Below are 19,309 nucleotides of genomic sequence, written 5' to 3'. Positions count from 1 at the left end.
ATTCGGTCTGAAAATAAAGTATCCTAAACTTGTCTAAGATAATCCATTCTAACTTTTAATCAAAAGTAACATTATGCATTTGGCCAGAGAGAAAAAAAAAAGAAAGTTACCGGTGTCTGGCTCTAGTGAATGGGAATGAATAACAATCAATCTGAATAATTTTTCATCGATTTTTTTTTTTAACTTCAGTGTGAATTTGATCTACATTTATTAGTGCAGAATCTGACCCAAGCCCGAACACAACGAAATGGTCTCACGAGAAAATATATTGTGATGTTTTTCTCCTGTCAATTTTTTACACTAACGTAGAGGATACTCATTGAGTCACAATAGTTCAGACGATCGGTATCATCTAAAATATTCTCTGCAGTGAAGCTCGTTAGTTGGAACACTCCTTAGCCTTTTAAAACCTCTCAGCATTGAATCTTGATAGTTCAGACTCTGAAGCTTTCCACAAACTCCGAGCGATGAAGCTTGATAGGTCAGACACTTTGCAGCCTCTCTCAAAACTTCCCAGCGTCGAGCACAGTTAGTTCAGACATTATGTATGCTCTGAGAAACTCCTAGTGTTGAATCTCGATATTTCAGGCATTCTGGATCCTATTACAAATTCACAGCTTAAGTCAAATTAGTTCAGACGCTTTTTATTCTCCCAAAAACTCTGAGGGTTGAACATGAATAGCTCAGACACACTCTCTCTCTCTCTCTCTCTCTTTAGTTCCTCAGAAACTTGTAGCGTTGACGGAGTGCTTCGCACTGCCCTTAGTGCGGTTAGTGCACAAGTGAGCACTTCGATGTCCCCGGTCCATGTTCTGTAATGACTTTAGCGTTGTGGTGCGTGTAAGCAGTCATCTTATTCCCGTCGAAGCCACTAGAGAGAGATAGTGGCCCTGAGGTAAATTTAGGTAAATATCAGCACATGTAAAAATTTTAGACTGTTGCATATCTTTTATACCACTGAAACTGTAAGCGCTTCCGACCACCTTAGGGAACGTTTCCAAACTAGGTCCCCTAACCTAATGTACCTTAGGCTTAATATTAGCAATTCTAAGGAAAATAGACACTTGTACTAATATATTAAAAGAATAGTGCAAAATTTGTACCTTATCCCTGTTGCTCTTATATTAGTGAGTATACACACTCACGCTCACACACTTACAGTCTTTCTTGTAAACATATCCTGCTGAATATGACCGAAAGGATAAGATTAATGATTCTAACACGATTCCTCTCAATATTTCTTATATTTTTTCTTCATGTTTTCAACTTCCCTCGACAATGAGGTAAAATTTTAAAAAAATTGAGAAGATTCGTGTTAGAATCATTAATCTTACCCTTTCGGTCATATTCAACAATATATATATATATATATATATATATATATATATATATATATATATATATATATATATATATATATATATATATATATATATATATTGTTGAATATGACCGAAAGGGTAAGATTAATGATTCTAACACGAATCTTCTCAATTTTTTTAAAATTTTACCTCATTGTCGAATATACTGATGATTTATACTCAATTATATATATATATATATATATATATATATATATATATATATATATATATATATATATATATATGAGTGTGTGTGTATAATATGCGTTTTTCTCTAGCGCTAGTTATTTCCTACGACTTAACACTAGTGAAGGCATGATGAAATATCATATTACATTTAAATATTACTAGTTTAGTATTTTAATATTTTAATATTAATTAATATTTAATTACTACTAGACGAAATTTATCTTTCTTTGATATACGTACTATCAATTCTTATTGATTTAATTGCAATGTTATTCAAGTATATATAAACTTTGTATTTGGTATGCTAGCGTAAAGTTGTATTAATATACTGACAATTTAATACATTCATTTAATTGTCTGTATATTAATACAATTTTATTATTACAATAAATATACTTATTTATTATATAAGGGTTATTTACACAATTCATAAATACATTATTTGTAAAATTATTATTTTGTGTAAGTTGTATACAAATATACCTCTTACATTAAATGTGTGTTGCTTCCAAAACTCCTTTTCACATTATCAGAAGCTGTGTCTATGGGGGTGTAGCCACGTGTCAGAGTTTGTAGGCTCGTGCTTCAGCTCCTGTGTCCTAATTTTCCAATTGCAATTGCTCCCAAACTCCTTTCCTATATTTTATATAAATTCTGTAGGTCGGCAGCTTCTTATATTGTCTCATCTTGTTCATTACCCCTGCTGACGGCATTGACAGTGAGGAGGTCCTTCACACTACTATGACTTCCCTTAGTCTCTAGCTTCCATGCATGCTCATCCTTAGCAGAGTGTGTACTCACCTACTGGATCGAGCTTCAGCTATTGGATCCCGATTTTCTAGCTGCCGGTTGTCTAATGATGTGATTCCTGACCTATGTCCATATCATACCTGCTATTAAAGTTGTGGATTGAGTTTGCCTCTACAACCTGTTCCTTTAGGTCATTCCATTTACTCACTATCCTTACGCTAAAAGAAAACTTTCTAGCATTACTATGACACATTTGGGTCTCAATCCGCCACAATAGTTCAATGAATACCCCTTGGTTTTCATTGTAAAAATTTCCACTTTTTCCATCCTGTCACTCCCCTTAAGTATTTTTATACGTGTATACGTCTGTATTATGCCCCCCTCTCTCCTGTCTAACGTCTTCAGTTTTTAGTTCGTGTGTGTGTGTGTGTGTGTGTGTGTGTGTGTGTGGATAAGGTGTATACACACATAAGTGTACAACTGTAGATCTCCTATGTAGATCTGTAAATAAATGTACAAATGTACAAATGTAGATCTGTAAATCTCCACAACCACAGACCAACTATAACCCAATCTTTATCTGTAGTCACTAAATGTAATGTTTCCTCACCCTCCTGGTTGTTGTCATCTAGATTTAAGAAGAATTTTTGTTTTTTGTTCTCGTCTCTTATGTTTTCCAACTCATTTCACTAAGGAACTTCCTCCTTGCATACCTGTAACTCCAATCCATCTCGCTTGGATATATTTTTTGTAATTATGTGGATCATCGTACAAATATTGATAGTAGAATCAGGAACTATTCACTTTTTAGAGTCCCCCAAAAATTAACCTAGAAATCAAACTTAAATATTCCTAGGCCTAGTGTAGCACATATATGTACTATATTAGGCCACAGATAGCGTGTATTAGACCCCATGATGGTTAGGTTAGGTTTTATTAGCAACATTCATACAAATCTTTTCCGGTTTGTCTAAATTCAGTAGTACCAAATTCTACTTTGTAATTGTCCATTACGTCAATATATGCACGATGGTGGACATCGTTACTATAAGTATACAGTAATCTAAACATGCAGATGGGCTGTGTACCTCATCTGCAACTCGCTAGCCTCCATCCATGCTTCTTCCATTTCTTCTCAACATCAATCATTTATTCTATTAATTCCCCTGAAAATCGTATTTGGCGTGTTTATACAGTATTTTTCTAAGCTTCTTCACCATATCTTCATATTACGACTCCACTGAGCTCCGGGACCTGTTTGGTGGGAATTCTCTGGGACTTTTTTGTCACTGCCATGTGGCTGAACATCCCAGCACTGGTCTCACGCAAGCACCAAACCAGGCTTTGAAGGCTTCCTTGTCTATGCTCCAGTATGCCACTATAATACTTGCTTTGCATACGCCGCTGGTGATACTCCATTGATATGCACCACCGGCGTTAGGAATTGCTATATATATATCTGTCTTTATATTATTTTATTAATCGGCATCACACTTACATTTAGAGTGAGCTGCGCTGTATTGTCTTATTCTTCCTCGCTCCATTATAATCACTATACATTTGTACTGATTGAAATCCAAAAAGAAATTCTAGACGATGAGTCACAATAACGTGGCTGAAGAATTGTCACCCAACCCCACACATCTGAAAATGAAGAACCGATGACGTTTCGGTCTGTCCTTGTGGTCCACTTTCGGTCCTCGACTTGATAGTGGTCCAGGACGTACCGAAACGTCGTCGGTTCTTCAGTTTTAGATGAGTGGCCGGGCGTCAACTCTAACATGAAATTTATTGGACCATTTCCTGAGTTTCTTAAAGTCGCCATAAACTTTTAATATTTTTATTATTATTATTATTATTATTATTATTATTATTATTATTATTATTATTATTATTATTATTATTATTATTATTTTACTAGTTTTACCTCAACTGGAAACATTCATATGTAGGAGTCTAGTTTATTAAAAAGTCGATTACCTGTTATATAGATAGGATGGTATCCAGTTTTCATCCTTGTGGTATCCTAATTGTCACTGCTCTCAACAGTGTATGTATTTAGTGTTTGTATTTACTTTTTGTGCCTGCAGGGAGATCGAGCTGTTAGCTCTTGGGCCCCGCCTTTCTAATAACTGGTTGTCTAATGTTCTGACTCTCGACCTGTTTGTCATTATCATAGCTACTACATATGTTTCTCTCAGTCTCTATCTCACGTGCACACACACACACACACACACACACACACACACACACACACACACACACACACACACACACACACACACACACACACACACACACAACTCATCCCCTGGGAGGCAGCCCGCAACAGCTGTTTAACTCCCAAGTACCTATTTTATTTTATTATAAAGCACATCTATAACAACCTAAACTTTAACAAAATCCAGAGTTTTGATGACAGTAAACTAGGAAGCAAAGTTACATTACCATCAGAGCTGCAATTAATACACGCTAACTTAAACACCAGCAAATTGGTTTAATGAATGGCAGATGAATTTTAGTGCAGATAAATCTAGGAATAATACATATTTGATATAATAATAATAATAATAATAATAATAATAATAATAATAATAATAATGAGTTGTCAAGGAAGATATCAAATCAGTTATCCCAGTCATCATTGAAATATAGGAGATGGGTAAGATATAATGGGTCTGTTACCCCATGGAACACCTCACCCACGGTTACATTAAGCTGCTTCAGCTATATTGTTTTCACTACTTCTCTGCCTTTGAAAATGTTGGCAAGGTCAACGAAACACATCTCTTTGCGTCAGGCTAAGAGATGCGTTTTCTTTATATATATATATATATATATATATATATATATATATATATATATATATATATATATATATATATATATATATATATATATGCGAACAAGCCTAAATGGTCCCCAGGACAATATGCAACTGAAAACTCACACCCCAGAAGTGACTCGAACCCATACTCCCAGAAGCAACGCAACTGGTATGTACAAGACGCCTTAATCCACTTGACCATCACGACCGGACAAAATGAGGTGATAGCCGAGGCTATTTGAACCACCCCACCGCCGGCACTCGGATAGTAATCTTGGGCATAGCATTTTACCAAATCACCTCATTCTTTGGGGCACACGTGAGGAACACAAATGCGAACAAGCCTGAATGGTCCCCAGGACAATATGCAACTGAAAACTCACACCCCAGAAGTGACTCGAACCCATACTCCCAGAAGCAACGCAACTGGTATGTACAAGACGCCTTAATCCACTTGACCATCACGACCGGACAAAATGAGGTGATAGCCGAGGCTATTTGAACCACCCCACCGCCGGCACTCGGATAGTAATCTTGGGCAATGAGGTGATTTGGTAAAATGCTATGCCCAAGATTACTATCCGAGTGCCGGCGGTGGGGTGGTTCAAATAGCCTCGGCTATCACCTCATTTTGTCCGGTCGTGATGGTCAAGTGGATTAAGGCGTCTTGTACATACCAGTTGCGTTGCTTCTGGGAGTATGGGTTCGAGTCACTTCTGGGGTGTGAGTTTTCAGTTGCATATTGTCCTGGGGACCATTCAGGCTTGTTCGCATTTGTGTTCCTCACGTGTGCCCCAAAGAATGAGGTGATTTGGTAAAATGCTATGCCCAAGATTACTATCCGAGTGCCGGCGGTGGGGTGGTTCAAATAGCCTCGGCTATCACCTCATTTTGTCCGGTCGTGATGGTCAAGTGGATTAAGGCGTCTTGTACATACCAGTTGCGTTGCTTCTGGGAGTATGGGTTCGAGTCACTTCTGGGGTGTGAGTTTTCAGTTGCATATTGTCCTGGGGACCATTCAGGCTTGTTCGCATTTGTGTTCCTCACGTGTGCCCCAAAGAATGAGGTGATTTGGTAAAATGCTATGCCCAAGATTACTATCCGAGTGCCGGCGGTGGGGTGGTTCAAATAGCCTCGGCTATCACCTCATTTTGTCCGGTCGTGATGGTCAAGTGGATTAAGGCGTCTTGTACATACCAGTTGCGTTGCTTCTGGGAGTATGGGTTCGAGTCACTTCTGGGGTGTGAGTTTTCAGTTATATATATATATATATATATATATATATATATATATATATATATATATATATATATATATATATATATATATATATATATATATATATATATATAAGGGGTAGCACCTCTGGTTGTGTTTGTAGGGACTCTTGGCCTCGAAGAAAAGGATATATTGCACCGGGGGGAGTCTTGTGGGGCACCCGGGTACATCACATATTGTCTTTTATCACCCCTATTTATTATATACTTTGTGACCCTATTTTATTTAAAACTTCATTACACAAAAGGGTTACAACATTGGTCACATGGAAGGTACAGTGCTAGTTGTCACAGTCTGTCCAGATCTTCCAGCTCCTCAGATGGCAGGCAGGAACCATGGATTCGGTGAGCGTTTCCTCTCTGTGCCGCCACGCTGAGGCGCTGGAAAGAGGAAGTGGGCGACTCTTGGGTCTCTTGTTGATTTGTTCCTAAGATCTTTTCTGAGAGATCAATTAAAAACTGGCCCAGTGTGAACAAACCATTGCTAATTTCCATGTTACATGTCTTAGTAATTTATATTAAAGCCGTTTCAATAATATTAATTTGTTAAATGCTCTTACAGCTTATGATCTAAGAAGAATCCATTCACAATCAGTTTGGTGAGTTTTTTATATATAAATGAATACATAATGCATAAGATATTTGACCTTATTGAATAATTTTTTCGTTTATTGTATTTATCACTCTTGACATTGTAGTTTATGACATTGTAGTTTATAAATTAAACAGTTATCATTACTCCTACTTGTGTCAGTTCCTGTGTGCTTGAAGGCTAATTAAGGAATAATTACTTTAGAGTAATTATACTGCTCTGCATCTGTTTGTAAATAAGAACTTTTTATGTTCTTATGTTTCAATTTCCTTCGTGGACGTAAGTTTTCATGTGTGTATATATATATATATATATATATGTATATATATATATATATATATATATATATATATATATATATATATATATATATATATATATATATATTTATATATATATATATATATATATTTACCCAACTTTACTTGAGGGGTCACTAACACCAGTGGCCTCGACGAGGACAGGACGCCGGCGGGTTGTCAAAAGTCCCTTCATTTGTTCTGATAACTTTTTCAAGCTGGATTTTAAAGTTCAACAGCATTTTGGCAATTTATGACTTTGGCGGGTAGGCGGTTCCATGGGCTTATAACCCTGTGGGTAAAAAAAAGTATCTCCTGTTTTCAGTCCTACACTGTGGCTTGTTGAGCTTGAAACAGTTATTCATTGTTTGTGTTGCATCTGACCTTTTGAAGAAGTTGTTTGGATGAACAGTCTCCAAATTTTTCAGCATTTTAAAAGTTTCAATGAGATCCAGCCTGATGACAAGACCACACACTAGAATGTGAAGGGACGACGACGTTTCGGTCCGTCCTGGACCATTCTCAAGTCGACCATTCTCACAATCGACTTGAGAATGGTCCAGGATGGACCGAAACGTCGTCGTCCCTTCACCTTCTAGTGTGTGGTCTGGTTATCATACTTTAGCCCCGTTATTGTGACTCATCACCTGCAGATCCAGCTCTGTGGTCACTCAACCGTTCCTGGTATGAGAGCTAACTTAGTTCTGGAATTATTTGTATTGCCTGGTGTTGAACTTTCTCCGGAGAAGCTATGTATTTCTAAGTGATTTACACAATTGAATAACTACTTTCTTTTATATTATTTCTATATTTCTATCAGTCCATCCTCCTGTTTAAATTATTCTTATAGTAACGCTGTGGCGTATCGCGCATATTGGCACGAAATGGATAATTTGAAAGTAGAATTTGGTACTATTGAATTTAGACAAACCGGAAAAGGTTTTGAATTTATGTTTTTGTTTTAATAAAACCTAACCTAACCTAATCTGAGCTATCTTAACCATCCTTGGCTAAATTACACTCAATCTAATGTGTGTACTAATATAGTACATATATGTGCTATACTAAGTCTTTGAATATTGAAGTTTGGTTTAAGACTCATTTTTCCAGACAATATAGTGAATAGTACCAAATTCTACTATCTAATTGTCCATCACGTCGATATGTGTATGATATCCACATAGTTACAAAAGTACTATCTAAACAGGAGAATTTATATATATATTAGGGGTTCCACCTCTGGTGCAATTGTAGGGACCCACAGCCTCGAAGAAGAAAATAAAGAGTATTCAGAGAAGACCTTGTGGATTGTCGCTGAACACTTTGATATTTTCCTCTCCTACTCTTCGAGAGGAATAAGGATCAGTAAAAGAGTGCAGGACATTAAATTACAGATAATACCAACACTAAAGAAAAGTCAATCAGATGCCTTAAAAAGTGACCTATTAACATATATAATAAGTTTTGCAATGTGAGGCAGGCGCAGCAGCCCCCGCGACACACACACACCAGCGGAGGACTCCGCCACCTGCGGCTGCTTCGTCAGGGGCATAATGTAACAAATTCTTTTGAATTTTAGAAATATTGTTGTATGTTTTATGGTGGTGAAGGTGGGTAGGCCTAGGAGGAAAGGAGAGGAGTGTGGAATTTAATAGGTTTGGGAAAGGGGGCTCGGTGAGGAGGATAGGGAGATGAGGAATGAAACTAAGAGGGAGAGGATAGAGGGTGTGGAACTAAGGGCAAAGGAAAGATGAGTCAAGGATGGGTTAAAAGTGTGGAGACGTGAAGGGAAGAGGGAAGGGTATGGGGTGAAGGGAAGATTACAGACGGGAAGGGGACGTGGAAGGAGAGCTTGAATGTGGAGAAGATCAGGAAGGAGAAGGGTGAGGGTAGGAGAAGGGTGAGGGTAGGAGAAGGGTGAGGGTAGGAGAAGGGTGAGGGTAGGAGAAGGGTGAGGGGAGGAGAAGGGTGAGGGTAGGAGAAGGGTGAGGGGAGGAGAAGGGTGAGGGTAGGAGAAGGGTGAGGGGAGGAGAAGGGTGAGGGTAGGAGAAGGGTGAGGGTAGGAGAAGGGTGAGGGGAGGAGAAGGGTGAGGGTAGGAGAAGGGTGAGGGTAGGAGAAGGGTGAGGGGAGGAGAAGGGTGACAAGAACAACTTCTCTCAAAAACGCAAGGGGGGAATTTGTATATTTAATTTATCCCAATAACAAATAAAAATGGCATTTAAAAATAAATATTTTTTATAGTTTGTGGCAATAAATAAATAAATAAATAAATAAATATATATATATATATATATATATATATATATATATATATATATATATATATATATATATATATATATATATACACACACAAACGCGCATTTTATAATAAAGTTACCTCTTACCTCATGTAATAGTTCCTGTTTTACTCCTAACTCCATATTCATACATCAAATGAAAATATACAGAGAGTTTTTCTTGCCGGCGTTACAATGAAACCCGATTTTGTTTGCTGCTAATTAGGTACATATTTGTGCAACAACTGATTCGCTTAATCCTGGTGGTCGGCAGGGTACATGAACCTGCATTTTTTCCCCCCCATTCACGTTTTAAATCTGAGTTTTATTCTGGCATTAAAACTTCCTAACTGAGGTACAAGCGTTTTCAAGGGCAAATATTTCTCTTAAATTTCATGTATTTTAACACTATTTATATATATATATATATATATATATATATATATATATATATATATATATATATATATATATATATATATATACATACATACATACATACATACATACATACATACATGCATACATACATACATACATACATACATAGCATGTTTTTATTTATAAGAAAGCAAACCCGATCTGGAAACAAGTAAAGAATTAACAAATAGTACTATTTTTTCTTTTTTTTTCAGAGGAGTGCGGATGAATGAAAAAAATAGAATTTAAATTATTTGGATTTCAGGTATTATTTTCCGCCGCCTCGCGGGGTACCGGTGAAATTTCGGAGACTTGCTTGGCAATGGGAGCATCTCCAGTAGGGCCACGGCTCTGCAATAGGGCATGGAAGCCGTGCATTGAAGATGTCTATATTGAAACACACGCATAATAGAAGAACACTCCAAGATGCCAAGCACGCAAGGCACGCACTTGAGATACCTCTTATCCAACACAAGCACGCAAGGCACGCACTTGAGATATCTCTTATCCAACACAAGCACGCAAGGCACGCACTTGAGATACCTCTTCTCCAACACAAGCACACAAGGCACGCACTTGAGATATCTCTTATCCAACACAAGCACACAAATACAAGGCACACTCCCAAGAGTCTGGTTACAACACACGCAAAACGCTAAAGAAAGGGGGGTAGGGTTCGGATGCATGACAGCCACGGGCATAAAAGAGAGCGACCTTTGCACTCAACACTCACAATAGATGCACTCAAGCATGCCTCTCATGACAGCATGGCGGTCATGCGACTGCGCACTTCACCAACTCACTGGTGAGGGGTTCAGTCACAAAAATACACACTTGAGTTGATTTGTACATCTGAGTTGAGTAGTCAGATGTTCATCTCACAGTTAAATGTTGATCATGCGAATACCTACCTCCCTAGTACTCTTTTTATTGCTGGGTGAGCAGAGGCATTAGGTGAAAAGTAACGTGCAAAACTATTTGAGTCTCTTCGAGGTATCGAACTCGGTCTTCCCCCGATTGTGAGGCGAGTGAGAGACCTCAACCAATCGCAGAAACGATGGACAATTGAACCATCGATATTCAAGGGGCAAAAATACAATTTAAAAATAGATTTTGCCAAAAAAAAATTGAAAAAGAACAAAATAGTAGCATAAGTTTGAAGACTATACAAAAGCAGAGATGAGGTTTTAACTAATTTAAACTTTTATGTTGTTGTTGTTGTTGTTGTGGTTGTTACCGCGACACATGGGGACTTTTTTGACAAAAGTAATGCATTAAGTAATTTTTCCTTCAATTAGTTTAAGCGCTATTTAAAGTTCCAGGAATGTTCGTTGTGGCTGTACTGACTTCCTGAGACTAGTTACACACACACACACACACACACACACACACACACACACACACACACACACACACAAGCAAAAATTATGCTTTTCCTGAAATAACTTTTTATAACTGAAAAAAGTTGTTAAAAAATTATGAGATGATTAAGACAGAGAAAGATAGTAGGAGGCTACAAGAGGACCTAGACAGACTGCATGAATGGTCCAACAAATGGCTACTAAAGTTCAACTCGAGTAAATGTAAGGTAATGAAGCTAGGCGGTGGAAACAGGAGGCCAGACATAGGATACAGAATAGGAGATGAAGTACTTCATGAAACGGACAGAGAGAAAGATCTAGGAGATGTTATCACACCAAACCTGTCTCCTGAAGCCCACATAAAAAGAATAACATCAGCGGCGTATGCGAGACTGGCTAACATCAGAACTGCCTTCAGGAACCTGTGTAAGGAATCATTCAGAAACTTGTATTCCGCATATGTAAGACCAATCCTGGAGTATGCGGCCCCAGCATGGAGCCCATACCTTGTCAAGCACAAGACGAAGCTGGAAAAAGTTCAGAGGTATGCAACTAGGCTAATCCCAGAACTAAGAGGCATGAATTTAGAGGAAAGGCTACGAGAAATGCACCTCACGACACTGAAGGACAGAAGAGTAAGGGGAGACATGATCACTACCTACAAAATTCTCAGACGAATTGACAGGGTTGAAAGGATAAACATTTTAACATGGATGGTACGCGAACAAGGGGACATAGGTGGAAACTGAGTACCCAAATGAGCCTCAGGGACGTTCCTGCAGATGTGTGTGTTTTTGTGAGAGAGAGAATTATGTAGTAGCTATGATAGTAAAATATGTAGGGAATTAGAATATTACTCAGTCGATGGTTAGAGAAGCGGGGTCCAACAGCTAATAGCTCAATCCTTCAGGCACAAATAGTATATATATATATATTATATATATATATATATATATATATATATATATATATATATATATATGTAATTACCTAAGTGTAATTACCTAAGTGTAGTTACAGGATGAGAGCTACGCTCGTGGTGTCCCGTCTTCCCAGCACTCTTTGTCATATAACGCTTTGAAACTACTGACGGTCTTGGCCTCCACCACCTTCTCACTTAACTTGTTCCAACCGTCTACCACTCTATTTGCGAAGGTGAATTTTCTTATATTTCTTCGGCATCTGTGTTTAGCTAGTTTAAATCTATGACCTCTTGTTCTTGAAGTTCCAGGTCTCAGGAAGTCTTCCCTGTCGATTTTGTCAATTCCTGTTACTATTTTGTATGTAGTGATCATATCACCTCTTTTTCTTCTGTCTTCTAGTTTTGGCATATTTAATGCTTCTAACCTCTCCTCGTAGCTCTTGCCCTTCAGTTCTGGGAGCCACTTAGTAGCATGTCTTTGCACCTTTTCCAGTTTGTTGATGTGCTTCTTAAGATATGGGCACCACACAACAGCTGCATATTCTAGCTTTGGCCTAACAAAAGTCATGAACAATTTCTTTAGTATATCGCCATCCATGTATTTAAATGCAATTCTGAAGTTAGAAAGCATAGCATAGGCTCCTTGCACAATATTCTTTATGTGGTCCTCAGGTGATAGTTTTCTATCTAGAACCACTCCTAGATCTCTTTCTTTATCAGAATTCTTTAAAGATTTCTCACATAATATATAGGTTGTGTGGGGTCTATGTTCTCCTATTCCACATTCCATAACATGACATTTATTAACATTAAATTCCATTTGCCAAGTGGTGCTCCATATACTTATTTTGTCCAGGTCTTTTTGAAGGGCATGACAGTCATCTAAATTTCTTATCCTTCCTATTATCTTAGCATCATCAGCAAACATGTTCATATAATTCTGTATACCAACTGGTAGATCATTTATGTACACAATAAACATCACTGGTGCAAGAACTGAACCCTGTGGTACTCCACTTGTGACATTTCTCCATTCTGATACATTGCCTCTGATTACTGCCCTCATTTTTCTATCAGTCAGAAAATTTTTCATCCATGATAGAAGCTTACCTGTCACCCCTCCAATATTTTCCAGTTTCCAGAACAACCTCTTATGTGGAACTCTGTCGAAAGCCTTTTTTAGGTCCAGATAGATGCAGTCAACCCAACCATCTCTTTCCTGTAATATCTCTGTGGCTCGATCATAGAAACTGAGTAAATTCGATACACAGGATCTTCCAGATCGAAAACCATACTGTCTGTCTGATATTATATCATTTCTCTCTAGGTGTTCTACCCATTTAGTTTTGATTAGTTTTTCCAATACTTTCACTATTACACTTGTCAATGATACAGGTCTATAATTGAGGGGGTCTTCCCTGCTGCCACTTTTGTAGATTGGAACTATGTTAGCCTGTTTCCACCCGTCTGCTATGTGTGTGTGTGTGTGTGTGTGTGTGTGTGTGTGTGTGTGTGTGTGTGTGTGTGTGTGTGTGTGTGTGTATGTGTGTGTACGCGTGCGCGCGCACGTGTATGTGCATGGGTGTGCATGGTGTGTGTGTGTGTGTGTGTGTGTGGTGTGTGAGAGAGGGGTGGTGGTGTGAGATCTTCACAAGGGTGTGTGGTCGCTGAGGTGTAAGGTGGCCCAGGACACACTCCCCTCACAATATTACTCACGTTTTTTGCACTCATGTGATATGAATACACTGTGTGTATCCGCATGTAATGGTCTCCACCCATTGGCCACTATATATATATATATATATATATATATATATATATATATATATATATATATATATATATATATATATATATATATATATATTCATACGCTAAAATATTTATACATATCATTACATATACACTACAAAAGCTGACAGAAAGCACATATATTTATGGAACATTTGCACCTGGATAAAAGTCGCTGACTATGCCGTAAGAAAAAGAAATTTGTAATCGAAGAAGGAATTAAAAAAAAGCTTGCAATATGCAAGCAATAATAATGACCAAGCAATAAGGGACCGCCCGGCCCTCAGCCTCAACTCATGAAAGTGTGCAATATGAATACTTGATGCCAAAAATCAAGAAGCTGAAGGGACCCCATTTTGAAATCTGAAATGACTCTTCCGAAATTTCAAATGGAATTTCATAATTTATTTTATCTCGCTCGAGACTTTGGCCTTGCTGTTTTGGGCCTATTTTGGGCTTGCAGACTTTGGGCTGGCAGGTGTGTGGGCGTGTGTGGGCGTGCATGGGCGTGTCTGTCACAATAAATCGTTGCAGTGTTAATATCGAGAATGGCATTGGATCGGCTGGAAGGTTGTTCAGATGGCGGCAATGGGTTTCTGTAAACCGGAGAGGTTTACCCGTAGACTATGGAATTATTAACACCAATTGTCGGATATGGTGTAGAGAATTTTTAAGGATTTTAATGTTTTATAAGTCAATACGGTGATTGGTTGAGGAGCATTAGTTATACCGTGTGGCGGTGTACACTCTCTGCTTCCATACACTCAGCGATACACTCTCTGCTTTCATACACTCAGCGATACACTCTCTGCTTCCATACACTCAGCGATACACTCTCAGCTTCCATACACTCAGCGATACACCCTCAGCTTCCATACACTCAGCGATACACTCTCAGCTTCCATACACTCAGCGATACACCCTCAGCTTCCATACACTCAGCAATACACTCTCTGCTTCCATACACTCAGCGATACACCCTCAGCTTCCATACACTCAGCGATACACTCTCAGCTTCCATGCACTCAGCAATACACCTCCTAGATGAACACCTTGACATTTAAGACAGCATAAAGTGTAAGACACAAGAAACAATAGATAATAAGAAAGTGACAGACACGGAAGGAGAGAGAGAGAGAGAGAGAGAGAGAGAGAGAGTAGGCGGTGTGGCAGCAGCACAGGCGACCATCTTGTCTAAGGCCTGGTCTGACGGCCGTGAACACCCAGACTCCCAGCCACACTACTCCTCCCAGCACCCTAGCTACACTACTCCCTCCCCCCTCCCGATACCCGCCCATATCACACCAGACACCAACACCCACGCCTACCAACACATGTATGTGTGTTCTTCTCTTATATCACTGTAGAGAGAGAGAGGAGTAAGTTGCTACAGTGGAGAAATCAATGAATGAAGAGAGAGAGAGAGAGAAAGAGAGAGAAAGGGAATCATACAGACCTATATTATTTCTAACATCTCTCTCTCTCTCTCTCTCTCTCTCTCTCTCTCTCTCTCTCTCTCTCTCTCTCTCTCTCTCTCTCTCTCTCTCTCTCTCTCTCTCTCTCTCTCTCTCTCTCTCTCTCTCTCTCTCTCTCTCTCTCTCTCTCTCTCTCTCTCTCTCTCTCTCTCTTTTGCTTTAATTTGTTTCTATAATTCAATTTTTTGTCACTGAACTGTTCACCCTCTCTACAATTATATGTAGAGAGGGTGAACACATATACGTAGAACACATATACATAGAACACATACATACATGGAACATATACATGTGTTCACAAGCGCGCGCGCGCGCGTGTGTGTGTGTGTGTAACAAAAACATGTTGTATGTGCATCTACTATTTGTACCTGCAGAATCGCGTTATTAGCTCCTGGACCCCGCCTTTCTAACACACATACACACACATCTTGTGTATGTGTGTGTGTGTGTACTCACCTAGTTGTGCTTGCGGGGGTTGAGCTCTGGCTCTTTGGTCCCGCCTCTCAACTGTCAACTAACTGGTGCACGGGTTCCTGAGCCTACTGGGCTCTATCATATCAACATTTGAAACTGTGTATGGAGTCAGCCTCCACCACATCACTACCTAATGCATTCCACTGTTAACTACTCTGATAGTGTGTGTGTGTGTGTGTGTAACCAGTCTAATGAAGCCTATTGTGCTACAATAGACATTCTTGCAGCTTTTAATATCGCTTAAATTAATTGACGGAAAATATTAGTCAATGCATTACTTTTGACCCAAAAAAGTCCCCCATATCGCGGTAACAACCACGACAACAACAACAATAACAAACACAACATAAAAGTTTAAATGAATTAAAACATCATCTGAACTTTTGCATATTCTTTAGACTTAATCGATTTTTTGTTCTTAGTTAAGGCTTTTTTTTCTCAGTTTCTTTAAAATAAATTTATACTTTCAACTATCATTTATACCTTGATAGTTAATTTTTTCAGCACAATTTCACTAGATGGTTAGTTAAATTCTTTATTGGTTTTAATAATACATCGTCAGAAGGGTGAAGAAAGATGTATTATTAAATACATCGTGTGTGTGTGTGTGTGTGTGTGTGTGTGTGTGTGTGTGTGTGTGTGTGTGTGTGTGTGTTTTAACTCGACACCGAGTACTTGTCTGAGTGGAAATGGCCGGCACCAGCTCGTCTTTTTTCACAGTCAAAAAAGAAAAGAATATTGCCTAAGTTATCACGGAGTCGGACAAGCGACGCACTGCCCCCGTCCCTCTTACTTGTGTGTGGCAACGAGCCAGAGAGTTTCTCGTCTCATTTATTAATTCTCTTCTCACATTCATCTGAATTTTATCCAATTGTCTTCCTCACTACTTCTTTTACCATTAGAGAATGTTTGACAAATAAAAACGCTTTCATTTTATTTATTGTTTCTTGTTGGAATTTTTAAAGGAAATGTTTATTTTCACAGGGAAGAATTAGGTGTGTGTGTGTGTGTGTGTGTGTGTGTGTGTGTGTGTGTGTGTGTGTGTGTGTGTGTTTCAGACACATTTTTGTCTGTAGACAGTATTAATTAAAATCTTTTTCCTTCGTCGTTTTCCATATTTTTCCGCTCACTTGATCATCGGAGAGATGTACAATATTTTGTATATATATATTTTTAGTTTCATCCTTGACGATCATTCGTCTTCATTTGAGCAGAAAATAACAGGCATGCCTGTGTAACAAGGCCATTCTACACGCTGACGCTGTCTTGCAATACTTTTAGCATTGTTTAAAATATATTTACTTACACACACACACACATATATATATATATATATTATATATATCTATATATCACACACATATTCCTTGTGTGTGTGATATATATTAATTCCTTGTATATATATATATTATATATATATATATATATATATATATATATATATATATATATATATATATATATATATATATATATATATATATATATATATATATGCAACAATTATCACAAAAATATAGGGTATGTACAAGTTGGATCCCCATATAAGCCTCAATATAGCACGTTAATACAATATAGCATTCATTTAACCTGTATGGCACGTTTATATATCTTCCAGTTATGGATATTAATAAGGGCCTCGTATGAATCAGTAGGCCTTCTGCAGTTACCCTCTTTCTTATGTTTTCTTTCCTTCGCCTTTTCTTGTTGGTCAGGTGATCTGCCCTGGCGGGTATAAAGGTCTGATCAACAATCAATGTTTCCATCTTCATTCTACTTTGCTCTGATGAAGGAGAAATAAGCCGAAAACGCGTTAAGCTTTCTCTATTTTGCACATGTGGTGTTTCCACATATATAGAATATATAATATATATATATATATATATATTATAGAATATAGAATATATATATATATATATATATATATATATATATATATATATATATATATATATATATATATATATATATATATATATATATATATATATTCTGTTACCGTATTTGAAGTAATATTCTTAAGCACTGGTTTGTTTATTATTGTCTTTTATTGTTTATCAAACTTTCTATTTTAATAAATATCTAGAACTTACGACCACTAGTAAAAACATTACAACCACAAAACAAACATTTACAATTTCATCACCAGTATAATTTTCAGCTGTTGTAATTTATTTTGTTATGCATTTGTCCCCTCGTAATAAATTCTACATCACTTTGATACGGCCGAAGTCGTCCTATTTCTCCTTGTTCTTTAGTTGTATTGATCCGTTGTAAACAGATCAACTCACCCTCGTGACGAAACCAGTCGAGCAAATCAGCAAACCATTGGTAAACACCAGCAACCTACGTCAATAGGTTTGCAAAAATATGGGGAGCTCTTATCCTCTTCACACAATATTTTTTCCTAAGCTGTCTTTCACCCATTAAATGTAGATTGATCATGCACCTGATGCAGCTCAGTCTTTTTTTTTACCTGTGAGCCTGACAAAGATGAGTTAACCATTGAGCATCACCTACCTTATGAGTGGGTTTCACATGTCATATTTATTGAGGCATTTTCGCTGCCTAATATTTAAGGAAAACCTGTCATTTTCGATATTAGTTTTCATATGTATATATTTATGGAGACATGCTCGTTGCTTGGTTATAATTGTAAGGAAAGTGTAACAGGAAAATTCATGTAGTGATGCTCTTATTTTCTTCTTCCACAGACGGTATGGATGAACCAGATCAACCTCCCTGCGAGTTTTATCACTTCAAGTATGCCTCCACGAGTGCGCATGGCAGCGGTATCCAAGGGAACCCATACAGCGAAAAGTAACTTTAATATTTGCAATTTTTAATAACTTCTAACGAGGATATACGGGCGGGCCTTTCTCGAATGATAGGAGGGTGAATATAATGAAAAGTACATGAAACCGTATCCCGGTACCCATATCCCAGGGTATCAAAAACCGTGTGCCAGTACCCATATCCCAGGGTATCAAAAACCGTGCCCCAGTACCCATATCCCAGGATATCATAAACCGTGTCCCGGTACCCATATCCCAAGAAACCAGAAATTGGTATAAATCTTTCTCCTTCATGGGTTAATGTCTCAGGGAGAGATCTTGGTCTCTACCGTGGGTAATATCTCAGGATAAAGGTCGTACTGTGTACCATGGGTAGTGACTGAGGGATGAACTATCCTTCCCCCTCCCTCCCTCCCTCCCTCCCATCCCTGTCATGGGTAATGTCCATTGCCTGGGTGTTTATTGATGGGGTGTTGAGCGCCCTTCACCTGGT

At 38.1% G+C, this 19,309-nt stretch overlaps 1 long non-coding RNA gene across 3 annotated transcripts in view; it reads left to right on the top strand.

Moving 5' to 3' along the window:
- Nucleotides 1-18,997, top strand: part of LOC138355475 (uncharacterized) — a 406,464-nt gene extending 387,467 nt beyond the window's left edge. The window contains exon 4 of one of the 3 annotated variants that reach the window (XR_011223942.1): nucleotides 18,736-18,997. This is a non-coding gene — a long non-coding RNA (uncharacterized lncRNA). The remainder of the gene's footprint in view (nucleotides 1-18,735) is intronic. The other 2 variants (XR_011223943.1, XR_011223944.1) reach the window with 2 other exon arrangements.
- Nucleotides 18,998-19,309: the final 312 nt, after the last annotated feature.

This window comes from Procambarus clarkii, chromosome 67 (assembly GCF_040958095.1).
Source record: "Procambarus clarkii isolate CNS0578487 chromosome 67, FALCON_Pclarkii_2.0, whole genome shotgun sequence".
Taxonomy (NCBI): Eukaryota; Metazoa; Arthropoda; class Malacostraca; order Decapoda; family Cambaridae; genus Procambarus; species Procambarus clarkii.
Note: the sequence above shows the minus strand (reverse complement) of the source record. Positions and strands in the feature narration are given on the sequence as shown.